Source organism: Protopterus annectens, chromosome 8.part0, assembly GCF_019279795.1.
Source record: "Protopterus annectens isolate FY-2018-M chromosome 8.part0, PAN1.0, whole genome shotgun sequence".
In the NCBI taxonomy this organism is placed as follows: Eukaryota; Metazoa; Chordata; order Ceratodontiformes; family Protopteridae; genus Protopterus; species Protopterus annectens.
Window position 1 is genome coordinate 392,345,721 of NC_056741.1, and position 18,536 is coordinate 392,364,256.

General features: G+C 38.5%; 1 protein-coding gene across 1 annotated transcript in view; it reads left to right on the forward strand.

Moving 5' to 3' along the window:
• The window catches only part of SV2A (synaptic vesicle glycoprotein 2A), a 1,331,300-nt gene that overhangs the window by 388,043 nt on the left and 924,721 nt on the right, over window positions 1–18,536 (forward strand). The window contains exon 2 of the mRNA XM_044079906.1: window positions 16,358–16,409. The gene's annotated coding sequence lies outside the window, so the exon portion shown is untranslated. The remainder of the gene's footprint in view (window positions 1–16,357; window positions 16,410–18,536) is intronic.

Genomic DNA, 18,536 nt, shown 5'->3' on the forward strand with positions numbered 1-18,536 from the left:
TTAAATCACCTGGATGGGTTAAGCCATGGGATGGCATATCCTAGATGGTTGGGTTGAAGTTTTCGTCTATAAGATTATTGCCACATCATCGTAGATAGATAACATCATAGATATTAGACCTGAAGATCTAGCAAATTACAGCATGGGGTTCTGAAAGAAGATCCACAGGCAGATCTGGTAACCCTGTTATAGACACTTCCAAATGTATTACTGCTAACCAGAAGGGAGGTTAAAGCCCCACAAAGAAGTCTGGGCAAAAGTCCAGAACTAGCAACAGTTAGTTGTAGAGCCTTCTGTCAGGAGAGATTTAATTTTATAAAAGAGCTCCAATGCCTAAAAAGTTATTATAAGCAATGTTTAAATGTTTCTGAAGGGAAATTTCCTGTTCAGGATAGAGGATCAGGCCTTTCCTGTACTAGACAAGTTAAATTCCCACCCTAATCTTGCTAAAGATGATAAAACTTTAACAGTCATTACTTGAAAGGGATGTGTATGTGTTGTCATCTCTGTATGTGTGAAGTTGTGTGCCTGTGCATGGTCTCCTAGGTGCCTATGCTACCTTTTAGCACAGGTTGGCGGGGCACTTAACTGATTTTTTCAAACTGCCCGGATGATCAGTTCATAGCCATGCAAATTCCCTTATAAATAAATGGAGTGATGTTGAGAATGTGCATTATTTTTAATTAGATGTAGTGCTGTTGGGAATCTGCATGATTATAAATCTGTTTTGCAGTGCAACCCAGCTTATCTGGGCAGCATGAATTGTGCTGCTGTATATTTCTCTACAACGCCCAGTGTTCAAATAAACCTAGCTATAAGTAACTGGAATGTGGAATACTTACTGTGCAAAAAATGGCTATTATGAACAGAAGGGGTATCCCACACAGGTCAGTATTGGGTCTCCTTTTGTTTGTACTGCATGCAATAAAACTTCCATTTCTCAATGGGATGTAAAATAAACATATACAAATGAGAGACTACAGAAAAGGAAGTTGTATAAGCTGAATTAGAGCCACCACCATCCACCATAGCAAACTGATGTTAAAAATCTCTAAATCTGTACATGCTTAGATTTCAAAGACTCCGGGGGAGATTTGATATTACTATGCAAAGTATTTTAGGACATGCAACTGTTTAAAAATCTAAGTCTGAGAAGCAGTAGAACTAATCTGAGAAATGGATGTGTACGGTTTCAGATGTTGGCATGTTATCAAAATACAGCAGCAAAATGGTTCCGGTGTGTGGTAGTAATGCTTCCTGCTGAGGTGAGGATCCATTCTTTTTAAAAACACAACTGAACATATTTATGGGTGATCAGTAGGGTATCTTGGGAGGCAAATGATCAGTTTCATTTGATTTTCTTCTGGAAATGAAAAATAAGTGAAAGAACAGCATTTAAGTTGTAAAGTACTGTCAGAGGGCTAAGGACCATTCATCCTAACATGATAAGCAAGTCCAAGTTGTATTTTGAGGAGCGCCTTTAAATATTTTCCAGCAACAAAAGTGACATGAAACTGTGCATATCCATATTTCCCATTTCAGACTTACCATAACCCAACTATGGGCAGTAATTATTTTGGAAGTAATACATATCAGAAAAGGGGTAGTATTTAGCCTTTCTGACAGACTATGCACATTTTCTTCTTCAGAGGTCAGTGTGACCCATTTAACAGGGAACACAGTGTAGCTGAAGAATCAAGGATGAAGGTCCTTAAAAACAAAAGCTGTGACTAACCCTAGCATCATTGCCTCCCGCAGTAGAAAGAAAATAACATTACGCAGAAGGTTTTGTACGGTGGAACCTTCCGCCCTGCTATTCAACAATAGGTTTCGGTCATCAGGAAACAAAATGTAGAGAGAAAACTCATCCACCAGAGTTAAATCAGCATAAAAATGGAAGACACCTTATAAAAAGCACATCGAATTATAAAGAAACAAATTAGGTTAGTGATCATGCCATTGTTGTAAGTCTGTTTTGCCAATTTACTGGGTCATACATTTAGCATCTATTGAAATAAGAGACTGTACAGATTATGTCAGTGCTGTTGGCTTGTTCTTTGACATCACAGTTTGTATTGTCTGTGTCTTACCTTTTTCCATCCTGTGTGTGCCAGCTTAGACTAAATGAAACTCAATATGTTATTATCAAAGCCATTTGTTTGACTTTCTACATGAAAGCGCAGCAGAAACCCAGAATTTTGATTAGCATCAGCATGTAAGCAGAAGCAAACAGTTCTGAAGAGCCTTGCAGTTTATAGCATAAGTAAATCTAACACAGCTTGTAGTATTTTATTGTGGCTTCCTGTGCTTTAAAACCGGTTCATTAAATGCATTATATAGTAAGCTTTCTGTTACTTGGTAATTTATAGCATGCTAAAAGCATGTCAGTAGCTTCATTTTAAAATCTGGAAATTATTGTAACAATCAGCAATGCATTTCCTACAACTTAATGGTTTGAAAATGGCATTTATTTTAATTACAGTAAACAGTTCAGTATGATGAAATAAATGGATTCACCAAATGAATGACATCACAAAAATAGTTCCTTTGTAATAAGTCACAGAGGTTAACGTGCCGCTAAATGCATCACCATCAGTGATTTTATGATTAAAAACATAATTTCTTACAGTTTCTGTCATCAAATGCCCCTCACCTAAACATATGGTGCCATATCTTTATTTTTCTGGCAAAAAATCTATAACTATCAATTTCCTTCTTTAAAAAAAATATATATATATATATATATATATATATATATAAGTATAACACACCATTGAAAAATGAACGGCAGGTAATCCAACACAACTGGTAGATCACCTGCAAATCAAAAAATAAACATAAATAGTTTAAACATGTGTTGTGCAAGAAGGCCCCCTACAACCTCTGCAATTTATATATACCAACTCAGAGATCATATGTAGTATAGTATGGTGGGGAAAAGGTGAATTCCTCGATCTCCGCTGTAGAGCAATCTCTCACTGAAAATAGCCAGTGCATGCAATCAGATGATTTTTGATTAGCTATACTGGATTTTTTACAGTTCGACAAGTTGGCTTCTTGATGGGTTGACTACAACTAAAGTATATATATATATATATATATATATATATATATATATATATATATATATATCTTAGAAATATTTTCTTTTTATACATCTTGAAATAGTTTTATAAATTTGTTGATCAAAAAAGTCTAAGTTGACAGAGCACATTTTCAACAGTGGCTCAAGTAGAAAAACTTCACAGCATAAGAACTATATATAGTCAATCTTGTCATAACATTAAATAAATGTAAATTGTAGTTCATACCAAACACAGTAAGTGAAAGCAACCTGCATTACCTGCAAGCAACATTCTTCTTGACATAAGAACTGTTTCACATTTTCTTGGCCCATAGATGCTAAGATACATACTGCATCCATTGGATATTTTCCAACAAATGCCCTAAAACAACCATACAATGGTGGTACAACCACTGACATATTTTGTTTTCTTTTTACATTAATATGCTGTTCAAACTGGGTTTGTTTTGTATGACAACTTAATTATAGTATATGTTTCTAATGCCCCAAAGCCATTTCCTGAACACCAAAGTCAGTTCTTGACAGTCAGGGCTGAAAGCTGCTCCACACAAAAGCCTGAGACTTTTTAAAGATATTTACAGGACAAGGCATAACATGGAGGGCATATGTTAATAATAATGCTAGGCAGGTGTATTTTTTTTTTTTACATTTGTTAACTGGGAAAGTCCGACTTGGAATGAGTCAATTTTCAGCAGAGGGCTGGGGAGAAACACTCCAGACACATGTCTTTGTAACATGGGAGGAAACCAGAACACCCAGAGGAAACCCACACAAACACAGGGAGGACATGCAGACTCCACACAGAAGGCACCCCAACTGAAAATTGAACCAGAGAACCTCTTGCTGTGAGGTGACAATGCTACTGCTGCACCACTGCGCCGTCCGTTGTATATTTGATTTAACAAGGTAGGGCATGCCTGAACTGTATTGGAGGTGAACCAGTAGAATTGGCAAACTCTAAAATAGATATTGGGGGGGGTATCTAAAATAAAACTGGAATGGCAGTTACAGTTACAGTTTTATACAAATTAATTTATTAGGGTAGCCATGAGTAAGAGTATTCGGGTTGTTACCATGGGGAAAGAGGAAATTATTCCAGCATTTTGGTGCTGCAAAAGAAAAAAAAATGACTTTCTGTGATGGTTATTCGAGTGGGGATGTTTGGAACAGAATTTATTTGAAGACTGAAAGGAGTGAGTTAGAGTAAAGACATTTTTCTACATGGCATGCTATTGACTGGTTGACTAGTTCTGCAGAGAATGGTTTATGTTTGAGAATAAACCTGTCTTTTTTTTGAAAAAAAAAAAAACTGCAAGAAAAACCTAGCTAAGCTGGAGTTTTCACTGTGTGATACCTTAAAGCTCCTGTAATAGAGGTTCATGGGATATCTGCAAATGACCCCTTAAGGACATCAAATCTTTCAGTCATATGGCTTCTGACTTTCCATGACTTTTTCCTTTTTAAGACGTTATGGACAGATTCAGGCCAACAAAGCCAAACACCACTAGCTGTGGTCATGCACATTTTGGCCTGCTTATGGCCTTATCAGCATAGCACAAGTGGACTGTTTGGCTATACTCTAGAAATACAGGGTCTTTAAACCCAGCTGATGTCCATAACCATTAAGTTGTTTGCAAAATATCCCAACAACTAAACCAAAAAGTAAAAGTGGCAAACAAAGAAACCAGTTAGTAAAAACTACAAGAAAAACCTAGCCAAGCTAGAGTTTTCACTGTGTGATACCTTTAACCTCCTGTAATAGAGACCGATGGGATATATGCAAATGACTCAAACAAAGGTGAACAAAGTGATAAAATAAAGTAGCGCAAAGCAATCCAAATTAAAAAAAAAAAAAAAAAAGCAGAACTCCACAACATTAAGTCACTTTAACAAAATAAGAACAAAGCTTGCGGATAAAATATCCTTCTTCAGTGCTTTACAAAACAATCTTCTAAAACCATCATTTTTAAAGAATGAAGAAATCCATCACATGACACAGTCAGCCTATTACAAAGAATAAATTAAAATCACAATCATGTTTAAAAAACATAGGTATCTAAAAATATAACATGTATTTCTTCCCATTTCTTTATAAATTTATTTTATCTGCTGTTTAGCTTTCAAAACTGGATTCAATGTCACTTGTTTATTCAAGTTTATTCCTTTGTATCCATTCTGTTCAATAAGTCACCACGTCTAGCATTTGAGTGTATTATATCTATAACTCTAAAATAAAACTGTTGTGAGTTATTATTTTCTTGTACATGTTGGGCCAGGGAGTTTGTAACAACTCCCCTAAGTATGTCTGATTTATGTTCTATGATTCTATCACGTAGCTTTCTTATGGATTTGCCAACATAAAAACCTACACATTGCTGACAGGTGGCGAGATAAATAATAGAGGAAGTATTACAGGTGGCAGTACAGTGAAACATGTATTTCTTACCACTAATAGAATGTGTGAACTCAACAGACTGAATAATATTAGAACAGCATGAACAATTATAACAGGGAAAAGTTCCCTTTTTATTATAAACAGGAACACACTTATAATTAAGGGCAAAGTCTTTATAGCACAAGCGTTTCTTTAAATTATCACAGTTTCGATATGTGAAAAGAGGTTTAGTTGGTAGCCATTTTCATGGCCAGGCATAGCTTTTAAAATGTCCCAATTATTCCTAATGATTTGTTCAATGGGTTTACTAACCCTCCTATAAGTCATTAAGTATCAGAAAGGGCGAATGGAATCAGAACAATGATTAATAGGGGGGGCATTTTCAAGATTAGAAAAATATGGTCTAGCCCCTGAATCTCTCATTAACATAACCTCATTTTTAGTTACCTCCAAGTCATTAGCACATAGCCCCTTACCAAAAAGTAATTTGTCATCTCCTGCATTTGTATATTGCAAGTATCCAACTTAGTATTCAACCTACTAGCTCACAGGTATTGACCTTTAACAAAACCTTTAAAAGTATGTTTAGCATGCATACTATTCTTGTGCAAATATTTATTTACTTGTACATCCTTCCTATTATACAGGTATCTAGTTCATGAGCTGTCATCTGCAAATCAACATCCAAAAAATTCAACTTAGTATCAGAAAAATTCATTTCAAATTTCAAAAATTCAACCATATTATTCAAATAAACATAAAAAGATTCAACTCTTCACTATTACCATGCCAAATTCAAAAAATATCGTCCTCAAACCGTTTATAAAATAAAATATTAGAGGCATAAGTGTTGATTTCACCATACACATTAGCTTTTTCCCATTTACTCAGAGTTAAATTAGCATATGCGTTAGCTATTGCAGTACCCATAGCTTTTCTGATACTTGATGATATATCTGTTTATTAAAAGTAAAGATGTTCTTCTCCAATACCAGCTCCAAAAGTTCACAAAAGGTTCCAATTTGTCTAGCAGAATATTGGCCATATTCCTGTAAAATATCCCTTATACATTTAATCCCATACCTATTTGGGATGACTAAAAAGTAATTTCATGTCTAGGGTTACTAGTAAGAAGCAGCTATGGGTATTATTGCTATACCAATGATATAGCTGAATTAAAAAATCACTAGTGTTTTTAATATAGCTGGGTACAAATCTCAAAACATTTTTTAATATATCCTGTAAGTAGACCAATAAAGGCTCTGTTGCCCATCCCCTCCCAGAGACAATAGGCCTCACTCCTGGTTTATGGAGGGATTTGTATATTTTTGGAAAGCCATATAGAGCAGTAATAGTTGGACATGGCGCAGTTAAAAAATTAAAAGTATCAATATATATGTCATTCATTAGTTGCAGATCATAAATAGACGTTAATTTTACTAATCATCTCATTCACTTCCTTATCACTAATCAACTTAAACGTTTGCATATCTGAAAACAAGCTATTCATTACTTCCAAATAATCACATGTATTCATCAGTACAATGCCACCTTCTGTGTCCGTTTCTTTAATTATTATATTTTCATTAGTTTGTAAAGATTTAAGAACATTAAATTCCTTAGTAGCTAGGTTATAAAATTTCTTAAATGACTTCTTATCATAAAATTCACAAATCTGTTTTTCACAAACACTATTAAACACACTGACAAAAGGATCGCTTATAGGTATAAATGTACTAGTTCTTTTGTGCTGATTACCCATAGACACATTAGTATCTTTAAAAATATTTTTTAAGTTCAAATTGTGTGAAAATAAGTTTAAATCTGTTATAGCATTCACCACATCATCAGTACCAACTGGCACAAATTTAGTTCCATGAGATAATAAAGATATCTCAGCATTTGAAAGAACAGTCAGACAGGTTAACAACAGATTAATGTTCTGTCAGTACATTACAAATATTTTAATTATTGTGAACAGTCTCAGTAAGACTTACTGTTGTTTCATGGCTTTGCTCCTTGTTCCCGGGCCATTCCTTGTCCTTCCTCAAGATTTGGAGCGTTTTCTTGATGGGTCACGTCTCTGTGTTACTATTTGCTCAGGTAGATTTATTTTTACACACTGGTTCCCATCTAAAAAAGAAGGGTCTATATTATATAGTCGAAGTTTCAAAACTTCGAACCTCACATGAGCGAACTCAAATTAGCGAAGTTCAAAACATCGACTATATAATAAAATAAAAAAAATTAAAAATTACTTTACCGTTCTGAGCTGGGGGGCAAGCCCCCCTGCATCCCCCACACCCCCCTACTTAAATATACCAACTCCGAGAACGCACTTCAGTGCAGAAAGGGAAAATTTCCCATTCTGCGCATGGAAAGCCATTGACTTTCACCTTCAACCTTTCCACGTTCGGTCATATGATGTCAACCATCTATGATTTGTACATCGGAACGGTCGCTCATCTAATATAGACCCAAAAAGAAGAGGTCAAACCATTCCTTGTGGATTTATTCTGTGCATTCTCCTTCATAGAACATAGCCATAAATCTGAAGTGCTACAGCTTTTTATACAATACACATCACTGCCTTGCCCTAAATACTCTCCATTGGTTAGAATTCCCCCATCTTCTATTGCTGTCACAACTTCAAATGTCACACTTCGTTCTTTACAAACCTTCATCCTGCCCTGCTTTATCTTCCTTCATCTCTGTCTACATTTCTCCGTAGATTCTCCGTACCTCTAATCAGTAACTACTACAAATCTACCAACCCACAAAAATAGCTGGCAAACTCCTATATAAACACTCTGTCCCCCAAGCCTGGAACAAACTCCCACAAGACATTTGTTCTATCATTCACCCATCCCACTTTAGTAAAACTCAAACTTCATCTACTCAACTCCAAAATATGTCCTTTTCAAGCCCCAGCTTAAGCTCCCCACAACCCTACAATATACCTTTTCAGTCCCTCCACATACAGCTAAGTACTCCACTATTGTGGATACTTATTAAACTCTACAATCAATACTGTTGGACTTAACTCTTTTTTGTAAATATGTAAATATATTTTTTAGTCTGTAAAAATATTGATATGTATATATTATGTGTTTGCATTTCTGCTTTCTCTCTCTAACGTTCTTGTATAACTGATTTTGACCATATTTTTGACTCAAATGTTCGATTCTCTGTAAACTGTTTATGTTTTTTTTGGAGCTTTTCTCCTCGGGTCTCCCCTGAAAATGGACCACAAGCCCATCTGGACCAACCCGGATAACAAATGTCAATAAATAAAATAAATAAATAAATATGTCATAAAGCAGTACACACCTTTCCACACTCAGTTCCCTTGGAAGTCATAGCCATTCACCAGGTCACATTCCTGAGAACTATAGTAGGACTGTCTCAATCATGCCCACTGATTTTTTAATCACGTGCCATTCACAGTAAGACAGCTTATTGGTGCAACCCATTGAGGTGCCACCATTGTGTAGCATAGTGGTGTTAGGGTGTGAACAATGGCATGGAAATTGTACATGCATGTTGCCTAACTCTTTTGTTCTTTAGTGCCTTTATCAGATACATGAGTTGCCACAGGGGTCCTTGACCCATCCATGAATGCTCAGTATGCTTTGTAGGTGCTGATGTGAGTGCATGTGCCTGAGGAAGCCTGTTAGTGCAGCTTAGCCAACAGGTGTGACAATTATAAACAGCTATTCAGGAACATGCATTAGCTACTGCTTCATTAACATAACTGCCACGCTAGAAGCTTCTAACTTATATGATATAACCACCCGTGCCCACCATAGGCCTCTTTGCTCTATGGAAAACTGCAGGTCTGCAGTGTTTTAAGCTTGTGGAATTGAAGAATGATTGACTTTACTGGTGACATCTAATTTTGATAGTTAGTGTATACCCCACAACTTAAAACTACCTGCTAAGTGGCATAAAATGTTTGCTTATATTGTAGCTTACATAGTGTACAGTCACAGTTATGCAGACAAGTGTGAGGGGTTCTATTCTTCAGTGGGCTGCTTTGCCATGGAAGAATGCAAGTTCCTGTGCAGTGGGGTAATACAGTGCACAGCATGTATTATTCTGATTTTGTGCACTTACAAAATTGAGGTATTGTTGTATTCCAAGCATAGATGTCTGAGATATGTACTGTCATTCTGGTCTGATGTCATGTTATTAGTCACTAACCCCTCTTACAGTGGATGCCATGTACAGGCTGCCACCACTCTAGCTCCTGATAGCCTAATTATGCTCCCATTGGAGAGGGGAGACTGTGTTATGTACCAACTACTGTTTGATACACCAACAGGACAGCGCTGTGGTAGAATCCTGGAAAACTATAGTATCCACAGGGTATGAACCATCTCTGTGTGGACTAGACAAAATATTCCTTTTACAGGAGTACCTAGCAAGTCATGGTGAGAGTCTTACAAACAAAGCTAAAAACATTTTCAGAGTTTGAAGTTCAAATCCCTGCTTTGAAATGTTTATGATCAACCAGATTTGATCAGGAACTGCATCCGATTCTTTATGGATGATATCAAGCTTGAGAGAGAGGGACCTGCATGTTTTAGGACCTTTCCCTATAGATAACCAGTAGTTCCCAAGCCCATGTATCAACAGTAAATGGACTAACTTTGATATATAGCAGAGGAACTGTAAAGCATTTTGGGTTAAACCATCCTACAAGTCCTATTCTTCAATATTTCTTTATGCAAGATTTCCAGTAAAGAAAGATCTGGGAGCAATTCTATCAAATAAACTGGAAGAAGTGAAGCGAAATACAGTGCAGATTAGATAGTAGGATGCTAAATGTTAAGAAAAGGAGCTTTTACATTGCTACAAAGAAGATGGTATAATTCTGCTGCATGATATGACATTGATATCACACCTGGTGCACTGAATGCAGGTTTAGAGGCACACTTCATCTGTTACAAAAGTTTGATCAAGATAGCAAGAAGGTTATTCAACAAACAGTATTTATAGATGACTTATGTGTTAGAGATCTGTTTATAAAAGGTCTGTAGGGATGGGGACATGATGGAAATATTCAGACAAACTTTTACGCCATTGTTACAACATCCATTTGCCCTGACACTGGAGTTGACACTCTCATCATAGTTGGATGTGTTCATCTTGTCCCCAAGAACAGACCACTAAGGAGACATATTTCAAATTTCGGCTGCACAGCTAGGGCCCTGACCTTCCTAGCAAGTAATTCCTTCTAATCCCCCAAACTAGAACTTGAAGGAGATCTAAATTACATTCTCAGCAGTTACGAATTTCTCAAATCAGCAATTATATCATCCAGATACAAGCAAGCAATGTTTTTTCTTTATGAACCATAAATCATGGCAGCTGGAGTGACCAGGTGGTGAGGCATGAATTTCAGCAGCCCATATCAGCTCATCCATTCCAAGGAGTGGGGGGTAGCTAGACCCACCAAATTAGCAATGTCTACCAGTGAGTGGGTGGCCATTTGTGGAAGAGGCTTGACAAACTTTAACAGTTGAAGTAGTATGAGTGTCACTGAACTGGGGAAGTTGGTGTATAGGAACACACATGTATATCCCCAACCAGGCAGCCATCAACAGACCCAGGGGAACTACAGACCCATAAGTTTAACTAGCCTTATATGCAAGGCCATGGAAAGAATTATCATAAACCTGACAAGCAAAGACATAGGAAATCTTCAAACACTGGATCCATCCTAGTTCAGTTTTATCAAGAGCAGGTCATAGGTTCATAGGTTGGTACTGGGCTATTGGCCCTAGGACCTATACAAGCCTAGCCAAAACAATTCCCTGGCTATTTCTTCCCACAATATTTATTTCCCTGGACCCCTGTCTGGCAGGGTGATTGACGTGATCCCTGGGGTGAATTTCCTATCTTCCATCCAATTGTCCAGGTTCCTTTTGAAGAGGGCCAAAGAGGCACTCTGCATGACGTGTATAGGCAGTCTATTCCAGAGTCTGGGGAGTCTCTGGGTCAGGAACCTATCCCTCCAGCATGTTTTGTTCATTGTGATGACAAGGGTTTATATCCCTGGAGTATGTGGCTCTGAGGGATTGGGATTTCTTTAAGTGTAGCATGTCGAACAGCTCTGGGATTGACATGGCCTTGTATGTTAAGCAGAGATCACCTCTGAGTAGACAATATGCGACAGAGTATAGCTGGAGTTTTTTTAGACTGTCAGCATAGGGCATCTGCTTTAGGCCTGTGATTCTTTTAGTGAGGTATTTCTGCGGCCTTTCCAGTTCTTGCAGATGTCTTGAGAAGTACATACCAAATGGGGCATTATATTCTATAATGGGTCTAATGAGGGATGAGTACAGTGGGACAATGACCTCCTTTTTTCTGGATGAAAAGCCCTTAGTGATGAGGTGTGCCACATAGAAGGATTTCCTGACTGTTGTGGCGATGTGGTTTTCGAAGGTGTGACCACTGTCCATCTGTGTCCCTAAGTCTCATCACACTTTCGGTGTTTAATGAATTGCCACCTATGTGGTAATTCACTGGTACATGTTTTTTTCCCAAAGGGATAACTATACATTTCTTGGTATTCAGCTTGAGCCCATGGCTCTGGCACCAAACATCTGTTTCTGTAAGGCCCTTTTGTAGAATATCCACATCATTTGGGGATTCAGTAATGGCTCCCAGTTTGCAGTCATCTGTGATTTTTGTTAGCCGGAGTCCCTTAATGTTGGCTGGTACTTCAGAGAAGTAGATGCCAAACAAGAGCAGTCCCAGGGCTGAACCCTGAGGTACTCTACTTGTCACTTGTCTGGAGCTGGATTTGGAGTTGGCTACTTTTACAGTGTGGATTTATTTTATCAGTAAGCCAGTTGGCAACCCATCGAGTGACGTAGCGATTAATGCCCTTTTCTTTGAGAAGGTCACTAGAGCCATGGATGAGGGCAAAACAGTGCATACTGCCTACCTCAACCTGGCAAAGGCATTTGACACAATCCCTCACTCAGGTGTTATAGACAAACTTGCATATTTAAGCATAAATCCATGTGTCACCTGATGGATGGCCAAATGGCTCATGAATAGGGCACATGAAGTTAGGTTGGGGAAATCCACCTCCACCAAGATGCCGGTTACTAGTGGTACGCAACAGGATTTGGTACTGGGACTCCTCCTGTTTGGAATATACTTCTCTAAGTCAAAGCAAATGTAGAGGCCTTTGATTGACCAAATTTGCTGACAACTGCAAGATGAGTGCAATCACTGAATCCACCAAAGATATAGATATCTTCCAGGAGGGTGTGACTCAGACATGGCCTAAAACTCAGTGGAAAAATGCATAATTATAAACGTTTGGAAGATGACCACCCCTGCATATTACAACATTGATAACGGTCCACTAAGAGTAGGCTCTGTGGTAAGGGGACTTGGGAACTCAGGTTGACAGTAACCTGAACTTTGCTCCCCATATGTCCATGGTGGTGAGAAAATTCTTATATGTGCCACAACTTATAAGCAACGGCATGGCATCCAGATCTAAGGAGATCATATTTCTAATATACTCAGCCCACATTAGAGTAATAATTGAGTACAGTGCATCCTTCTGCATGTACCTAGCTAGGCATTTGCAACAGCTGGAGTGACAACAGAGGTTCCTCAATAAAAGAATGCAGAGTGTAATTAACATGTTCCATGAGGACCACCCTGTCCCTTTACTCAGTCTATACCTAACCTATAAGGCATTATCCAGTCTAGCTCTGATGGATCTGCTACACATTTGCAAAACAAATTACCCAATCTAAGGATCTATACCCTGTTTTTGCCATAAACAAGACATGTTAGAGGGACACTTATGTCTCTCAGAGATTACCACTTCTCTGAAACAGACTCCCCATTCATGTGAAGCAGAACTCTTCCCTAAGTCTTTTTAAATGCAGTTTGGAACAATGGATGGGAAATTACAAATTCACCCCTGGCTTGTCACATGTGTCCCTTATGGGGAGGAGCAAGTAGTAGATGCAGTAAGGCGTAGATGTATACCAAAGCCATCCGTGTTCTGTGGACTTTGATAACTGGAAAAATTGGGACAGGACTAGCTAGGCTTAAAAAGGAACTACGGCCATTAACCTACTACTCTCCTATGATCCTACTGTGAGACTGCATGTCACATAAATAGGTTCATAGGAGATTACTAGGCTAATGGTTTAAGAGCCCTTACAGGCCTAGCTAATATAACTCAATTTTACCCAATATATGGTCCCTAAGGGCAAGAGGATGACATGGATTTGTGCCTTTGCCTTGAGTATCTTACACATTGCCCCTTTCTATAAGGGACATAGATGCTTCCCCAGGTGTGAATTTGTGATTCCCCATCCATTGATCCAAATTGCGTTTGAAGAGGGCCAGGGAGGGGCTGTGCTTAATGTGAATAGGAAGCCTGTTGCAAAGAAGGGGTAATCTCTGAGAAACATATCTGTCTCTTCTTAAATGCCTGCTGTGGAGACAAAACACACAGCTTTTCTAGTGTTTTTGGCATCAAAGGCAAATGTATAACTAGCTGAGCCATTTGGCCACATGGGAGAGTTTATATTTAATGGGATGGGAACCTCTGTGGAAGCAGGATATGACCTGCTCCTTTATACCCAACTCTCTCCATTTAGGGAAACAAATGCCCCCCAGATGAGAACAGAAGAGCAAGAAGAGTCGCACCCAATGACTCCCCCCAACTGAATGAATGAGCCAAAAGGACACAGGATGGAGAGACAACGGGCAAGTCAAAGAAAAAAAAATTGAAAAATGGCAATGACATTGGTTACTCATCCTACATCAATGTAATGAGGATGTTAAACTTTCACCTGAGAAATAGGTCACATAACTCAAAACTTGAAGTATCCCTGGGCAGAAAAGCTACTAAGGCACTAGAATGTATCACCAGAGGTACTTGCATAGGTAGTAAATGTTGTTCTTATTAGACAGTGATAGGGCCCTCAACTGTGTACAGTTATGCCTGCATATATGAATATTTGGGACAGGCATAAGGCTGTTTACAGGATGACATTAAGTAGAAGCCATGAATTATACGGGCCCAAAGATTCACATGAAACATCTTATGAAGAATAACTGAAATCTATGGAAGTATGCTTGGTGAAGGTACATTGGAAGAGCAGGACTAGGATAAAAACATCTTGCAAAATTAGTTTATATACTTTGGTCCAATCAGTAGCAGTAACCAGATAAAACAGTTTTATAACTCTGATCCATGAATGCAAAACTAAAAGGTTGGATATTTTGAATGAAAGAAAAAGCATTGCATTTTTAGTGATTATAACAATGTACGAATTTCTAGTAGACACAGTACAGTGAACTGCAGTGAGCATCTATGAAGTCATGTGAGTCATTGACTTCCATTATGAATCATCAAGCTCCAACTAAGTTAGGACTCAGCCTGCCAAAATAAAGAATTGAAAACTCAGCATAATTAAAAACTAAATAAATAAAATTAAGAGGTTTTCAAGAGGGTCAAGACTACGCAACTAGTTGGGCAACCACTGGTATCCACTTATATATATATATATATATATATATATATATATAAAATATGTATGTGCGTGTGTGTGTGTGTGTGTGTGTGTGTGTGTGTATCTATTTCTATATTTTTGTCAACTCCACAGCTGTGTGTTTGTGTGTGTGTGTGTGTGTGTGTGTGTGTGTGTGTGTGTGTGTGTGTGTGTGTGTGTGTGTGTATAAGTCCAACTGTGCGCAGGTGTCCTTTTTCAGTGGAGGCCTGGGGAGAAAAGCTCCAAGGTATCATATGTAATGCAATCAATATTTACAACAACACATTTTATAATGCAGTTTCAGAGAATACATACCATACTAGTCAGTATAACAACATTTGTATTGATATTCAAAAACAATGAATTTACAAGCCTTGTATTGAGACTCTAAAGCTAGAAGAGCAGTGTATGCAATAGGTAGGTAGGAGTGATTTAGGAAATATAGCAGAGTCATGTATTCAAGGAGATAAGAAAGTCTGAGTGTTAACAGAGAAGTAGTGATGGAATAGTAATTTGTTGTGCTAATTAGAAGGAGGTATAGTAGTCTAAAAAGTACCATAAAGAGAGGATTACAAGGGGATAAGCAGGTTAAGTGATTTAGTGCTTTAGTGGGAAGTATAGGAAAAGTGGTGAAGAGTGTTAGAGAGGTATGTCCCAGATGAGGAGCAGGGACAGAACCAGGAAGCAGAGAGAAAGTATTTTACTAACGGTTTGAAAAGATGAAGCTGTGTGATAAACATGATTAATATAGAAATGTTATTCCAAATTACACTCTTGGAATAAAGACTGACCCCATCAGCCCTTTGTGGTTTGTAGGTGGTAAGCAGTTGTGTATTATTTGACAAAAGGGGATGATTTGGAAGATGGTATTAGAGTAGGGGTCTAATTTCTGGTTAGGCAGATGGGGTATGGATGACTTATGGGTTAAGGTGAGCTGAGTTTAAGATAGGTGGTGAATATATATGTAAAAAAAATCAACTTCACAGTTGCAGAAACACAAAAAAAAGGAAAATCCCTAAAACAGAGGAATGAGGGAGAGTACCTACTTAGAAACCATAGCAGCAGTGATTGCTTATGGAAAACAGCAATCGGGGAGTTTAACCTCAAGGAGTTAAACTTTGTTGAGTCCTTCTCTATTACAAAACTGATGACATGTGTGGAATCTGAGATAACAGGCTGATGTAACTACAGAAGAATGAATGTTACCAGGAATGATAAACGACAAATAAATCCATAGGTTTCTAGATCTCAGTCAGGCTGAATAGGCAGGTTATAAGAAGAGCATGTTTCATTCTACTAACATTCTTTTTGTTTCTGCTTCTGTTTCTGTTTTAGATGTGATGTCAGAGACTACAGAGCAACTGACCCAGCAGTGTGAAAAGCACAAGTAAGTTGAGCTGATCTGACAGGTTTATAGATTATGTGGGTTTTATGTGCTCATGGCTATAATATGATGAATTGTAAGATGAATGATAGAGTGGACACATGCCACTTTCACCTTGTTTGTGTGAGAGAAATATGCCTAGCAATCATCATCATCATCACTCCCCTTTTTTTCCAAGTTTCTACATGGGGTTGAGGTATCATGTTAACTGTTGCCATCTATCTTGATTCAGTGCCACACTCTTGCCTTATTCGACACTCATGCCTGACTGTCACAGATCTTCTCTCACACAATCCATCCACCTCTTTGCTGGACATCCTGGCTTTCTCTTTTCTTCTTCTTGTCTGTCTCAATTCGTCTTCACCAGAGTGTCTTCTGCTTTTCTGCATGTGTCCGTACCACCCTAATCTGTTCTCTTTAATCTTTTCTGCAACTGAAGCTACTTTGGCTTCTGCTCTTATGTCATCATTTTTCCATCTGTCTCACAGTGTGCATTCTACCACCATTCTCACGTACTTCATTTACACACCCTCTATCTTCCTCATCTGCTCTGCCTTTACTGCCCAGGTTTCTCTACCATACAGTACCATTGGTTGCACCACTGTTTGTACATCTTACTTTTCAACTTCTTTGGCATTCTTCTGTCATGCACTACACCTGACACTCTATGCCGGTTGGCTTAAGCCCCCCTGATTCTACCTTTGACCTCTTCATTCAGACTTTCCTCCTCCTCAACCACCCCTCCCAGATACTTGAAGCTATTAACCTGTTCCACTGTCTTCCCTTCTGTCTCAGTTCTTAGCTTCTTCTGATTTCCCCAGTTTGCTGCTATTACCACTGTCTTATCTGTACTCAGTTTCATCCCGTGTGCCTATAGTTTTGCATTCCATTCCCCTTTCCTTTGCAGAGGTTGTTGCTCAGAGTTTGTCTGTAATGCCACAGCATCTGCATACAGCAACTTTGTTAACCTGTCCTCTCCAACCTGTTTGCTAATATAGTCCATCACAAGTATAAGCAAGAGTGGGCTCAAAGCTGAACTCTGGTGCACACCCGGTTTGTACTTGAGTCATTGGGTCCTTGTATATAGCCTGCACTAATTCTACCTATGTTTTGGGACTTCGAACCACCACAGTACTGCCTACATCAGATTTCTTTGGATGATGTCATATGCTTTCTCTCCAAGTCTAGGAATGTCCAGTTGAACTTTTTCCTCATCTCTAGCTTATTCTCACTTTTTCCTCATCTCTAGCTTATTCTCAACTATCAGTCTTCCTGCAAACATCAGGTCAATTGTGCTGCATCCTGATCTGAATCTGAACTGGTCGTCTCCCATCTTATTTTCTGCTACTGTGCTTATCCATTTCTCAATCACCCTCTCCAGAAATTTCATGCAATGTGACACAAGTTTTAAACCTCTGTACTGCCACAGTTGTGGATGTCCTCTTTTTTTCTTGTACACTGGCTTGAGTATGCTTATTGTCCAGTCATCTGGGATATGCCTTTCTCTTAACACCGCTATAAGTACCCTCAGGAGCCATTTCTCCTGTATGCCACCCAGCGTCTTTAAGATATCTGCTGCAACCTCACACGAGTCTGCTGCTTTCTCTTAATTTTCCTTAGTGCTATTCTTTCTTCTTCTAGGATGGGCTTCTCTTCTTCTCTCATTCGAGACTGTGTCTGGGGCATTACAACTTCTGTAGGGGGTTTCTTCAGAGGGAAGCTGCTGCAAGTATTCCTTTTATCTGCCTTTTATGTCCTGTAGACTAGTGAGCAGGTTATTGCTGGCAAACATATGAAAGGTATCTGCCTAACTTCTTTATCTTTCTGTCTTTGCCTTGCAACCTGATATAGTTTCTTCCTGCCACCTACTGAGTTAATATCCAGAAGGTGGTAGAGAGCCTCGATGCCTTGTTCTTTGCTATTGCAACTCCTTTCTTAGCTTCTTTGTTGGCCAATCAGCATTCCTTCCTATCCTGGTCCGTCTTTTCTGTCCATCAGTTTTTCTTGCACTCCTTTCTTGTGATGACTTCCTGGACTTCTGCGTTCCACCCCAGCATTTCTTATGTACCTTATTTCCATACCTGGCTCGGCCACATATCTGTTCTGTAGTCCTTGCGCATGCTATTTTGA